We start from the raw sequence: 4,494 nt of genomic DNA, 5'->3' as shown, positions 1-4,494 counted from the left end.
TTGAGGAAGAAGGACATGCAGTGTGGTAGAGTGGGAAGGGCTTGGTGTGAACCAAGTGAATTAGGCTCTTGTCCTAGCTGCAGCCCTGTGTCACTTTTTATTTTATTTATTTTTTTGAGACAGAGTCTCACTCTGTCACCCAGGCTGGAGTGCAGTGGCGTGATCTCAGCTCACTGCAAGCTCTGCCTCCCGGGTTCAAGCCATTCTTCTGCCTCAGCCTCCTGAGTAGCTGGGACCAGAGGACCCCGCCACCAACCCTGGCTAATTTTTTGTATTTTTAGTGGAGACGGGGTTTCACCGTGTTAGCCAGGATGGTCTCGATCTCCTGACCTTGTGATTTGCCCGCCTCAGCCTCCCAAAGTGCTGGGATTACAGGCATGAGCCACCGCGCCCGGCTGCTTGCCCGCTTTTTAATTGGACTATTTATTTTGTTATTGTTGAGTGTTAAGAGTTCTTTGTATATTTTGTGTACAAATTCTTTATCGGATATGTGTTTTGCAAAGATTTTCTCCCAGTCTGTGGCTTGTCTTTTCATTCCCTTAACAATATCTTTCACAGTTTTCATTTTAATAAAATGTAAGTTATCACATTTTTCTTTCATAGATTGTGCTTTTAATATTGTATCTAAAAAGTCACCACCAAACCCAAGATCATCTAGATTTTCTCCTATATTATCTTCTAAAAGTTTTACAGTTTAGGTTCATGATCCACTATTAATTATTTTTTTTGTGAAAAGGGTAAAGTCTGCATGTTTGTTTGTTTGTTTGTTTTGGCATTTGTTTGTCCGATTGTTCTCAGCAACGTTTGTTGGAAATACTGTCCTTTCTCCATTCTATTGTTTTTGGTCCTTTGTCAAAGATCATTAGACTATATTTAGGTGGGTCTATTTCTTGGCTCTCTCTTCTGTTCCATGGATCTATTTGTCTATTCTTTCACCAGTACCACAGTCTTGATTACTGTAGCTTTATAGCATGTCTTGAAGTTGGGTAGTGTCAGTTCTCCAACTTTGTGCTTTATCTACTTCAATATTTGTTGGGTATCCTGGGTCTTTCGCCTTCCCATATATACTTTAGAATCAGTTTGTTAATATCCACAAAATAACTTGCTGGAATTCTGACTGTGATTGCATTGAACTGATGGATTATCTGGAAAGAACTGACATCTTAACCATATTGAGTCTTCCTGTTGGTGAACGTAGACTTTCTCTTCAATTACTTAGATTGTTGATTTCTTTCATCAGTTTTATAGTTTTTCTCATGTAGTTTCCTTGCACACATTTTGTTAGATTTATTCTTAAGTATTTCATTTTTGGGGGTGCTAATATAAATGGTGATATGTTTTTAATTATGAATTCCAACTGTTCACTGCTTGTATATAGGAAAGCGACTGACTTGTATATTAACCTTGTGTCCTGCAACCTTGTATAATCATTTATTAGATCAAGTTTTTGTGTATGTGAATTTTTTGAATTTTCTACATAGACAATCATATCATCTGCAAATAAAGTTTTCTTTCTTTCTTCTCAATTTCTATACCCTTTATTTCCTTTTCTTTTCTTAATGTACTAGCTAGAACTTTCCAGTATGAGGATAAATAGGAGTGGTGAGAAGAAACATTCTTGCATTATTAATTCAAATATTTTTATTGTGCCAATTTTAAACAGTTATATTTAAGACATTGCATTTTCCACTTACAATACAGCGTTTATGAAGTGCGATGTTATTTCCTTCCCCTGTGCGTGTGTTCCGTATTCAAATATTGAGAATGCCCAGTAACTTACTATACAGCAGCTGAACTTTTTTAAACCACCACAGAATTTGCTACAGATTTAGATCCTTCAATATTTTACATGTGTGGAACAATGCTACAACTATACTTGGGTTGGCTTAGTCAACCTCTTCCATGGTGGGCCCTGAGGAAGCACCACCAGAGGGAGGAGCTCCACCACCAGGGAATCCCCCAGGCATTCTTCCTGGCATGTCTCCTGCACTCTGGCACAGCTTGGTGATGATGGGGTTGCAGACTTCCTCCAGCTCTTTCTGCTGATCTTCAAATTCTTCCTCCTCCACAGTCTGATTCCTATTGAGCCAGTCGATAATTTCATTACAGTTGTCCAGAATCTTCTGTTTGTTCTCATCGTTAATCTTGCCTTGAAGTTTCTCATCTTCGACAGTTGCTTTCATGTTGAATGCATAGGACTCAAGTGAATTCTTGGATGACACTTTGTCCCTCTGCTTTTCATCTTCAGCTCTGTACTTCTCAGCTTCCTGGACATACGCTCAAAGTCTTCCTTGCTCAAACAGCCCTCATCATTAGTGATAGTAATCTTGTTCTCTTTTCCTATACTCTTGTCCACAGCAGAGACATTGAGGATGCCATTGACATCAATGTCAAAAGTGACTTCAATCTGAGGAACACCTTGGGATGCAGGAGGTGTGCCTGTGAGTTCAAACTTACCAAGCGGGTTGTTATCCTTGGTCATGGCACACTCACCTTCATAAACCTGAATAAGCACACCAGGCTGGTTGTCAGAATAGGTAGTGAGGATCTGTGTCTGTTTGGTAAGAATGGTAGTATTACACTTGAGGAGGATGGTCATGACTCCACCAGTCATTTCAATATCAAGGGAAAGAGGAGTAACACCAACGAACAGCAAATCTTGAACATTTTCAGACTTGTCTCCAGACAGAATGGCTGCCTGGACAGCTATACAGCTATACCATATGCAACAGCTTCATCAGGGTTGATGCCCTTATTCAGTTCTTTCCCATTGAAGAAGTCTTGGAGAAGCTTCTGAATCTTGGCCATACAAGTAGAACCACCAGCCAGGACAATATCATGGATCTGTGACTTGTCTAGTTTGGCATCTCGAAGGGCTTTCTCTATGGGGTCCAGGGTGCCATGGAACAGGTCAGCATTCAGTTCTTCAAATCGGGCATGGGTAATGGAGGTGTAGAAGTTGATTCCTTCAGACATAGAATCGACCTCAATATGGCCTGGGTGCTGGAAGAGAGAGTATGCTTAATACGTTCACAAGCAGTACGGAGGCATCTTATAGCTCTCTTGTTCTCACTGATGTCCTTCTTATGCTTGTGCTTGAACTCAGCAATAAAATGGTTGACCATTAGGTTGTCAAAATCTTCTCCACCCAAGTGGGTATCTCTAGCTGTAGATTTGACCTCAAAGACCTCAATAGTGAAGATTGACACATCAAAAGTGCCACCTCCTAGGTCAAAGATTATCACATTTCTTTCTGCTCCAACCTTTTGTCTAAGCCGTAAGCAATAGCAGCAGCAGTTGGCTCATTAATAATTCTAAGTACATTGAGGCCAGCAATAGTTCCAGCATCTTTGGTAGCCTGATGCTAAGCATCATTAAAGTAAGCTGGCACTGTGACCACAGCATGGGTAACAGTCTTCCCAAAGTAGGCTTCTGCAATTTCCTTCATATTTGTCAGAGCCATAGAGGATAACTTCTCTGGATAGAAGCTTTTGGTCTCTCCCTTGTGTTCCACTTGGACCTTGGGCCTGCCAGCATCATTCACCACCATGAAGGGCCAATGCTTCATCTCAGACTGGACAACAGCATCATCAAATTTGTGTGCAATCAGACGTTTGGCATCAAAAACCATGTTGGTCGGGTGCATTGCAACTTGATTCTTTGCGGCATCACCAATCAATTGTTCAGTGTCCATAAAGGTGACATAGCTGGGAGTGGTTTGGTTTCCCTGATCATTGACAATTATCTCTACTTTTCCATGCTGGAAAACACCCACACAAGACTAGCTGGTGTCAGGATCAATACCAACTGCAGGTCCCTTCCACACAGTTGCTGGCATGTAGGCCTGACTCCAACAATGAAGAAACACACAGGAACCCTGAGAGCTGCAGGCGAGTTCAATGAGCTAATTCAAATATTTTTGTTTCAGCTATTCTGATAGGCATGTAATTCTATCTTATGATTTTTTGCATTTCCCTAATGACTAATGATATTATTTTTTCATGTACTTATTTGCTATCTGTAGATTCTCTTTAATGAATATTTTTCATGTCTTTTGCTTATTTTTTAATTGGATTGATTTTTTCCTTCTGAGTTTTCAGAGTTCCTTGTATAATCCAGATATGAGTATTTTATCAGATATGTGGCTTGTAACTATTTTCTCTCTGTCTGTAGCTTGATTTCTCATCCTCTTAACAGTCTTTTGCAGAGTAAAAGCTTTTGGTGTTAAGGCTAAGAACACTTTGCTTATGCCTAAATCCTGAATTTTTTTTGTTTGATTTTTTTTTTTTTTTTTTTTTTTTTGAGACAGAGTCTTACTCTGTTGCCCAGGCTGGAGTGCAGCGGTATGATCTTGGCTCACTGCAACCTCCACCTCCCAGGTTCAAGTGATTCTCCTGTCTCAGCCTCCTGAGTAGCTGGGACTACAGGCGCCCGCCACCTCGCCCGGCTAGATTTTTGTATTTTTTAGTAGAGACGGGGTTTCACCGTGTTAGC

The 4,494-nt window shown here is 40.5% G+C and overlaps 1 pseudogene across 1 annotated transcript; it reads right to left on the bottom strand.

The window, feature by feature from the left end:
* Window positions 1-1,769: 1,769 nt before the first annotated feature.
* LOC105503927 lies at window positions 1,770-3,814 on the bottom strand (annotated as a pseudogene). Its single transcript, XR_001000553.1, has one exon. The product of XR_001000553.1 is annotated as a heat shock cognate 71 kDa protein pseudogene (transcript).
* Window positions 3,815-4,494: the final 680 nt, after the last annotated feature.

The sequence above is a fragment of the Colobus angolensis genome, unplaced genomic scaffold (assembly GCF_000951035.1).
Source record: "Colobus angolensis palliatus isolate OR3802 unplaced genomic scaffold, Cang.pa_1.0 Scaffold89, whole genome shotgun sequence".
Taxonomy (NCBI): domain Eukaryota; kingdom Metazoa; phylum Chordata; class Mammalia; order Primates; family Cercopithecidae; genus Colobus; species Colobus angolensis.
Note: the sequence above shows the minus strand (reverse complement) of the source record. Positions and strands in the feature narration are given on the sequence as shown.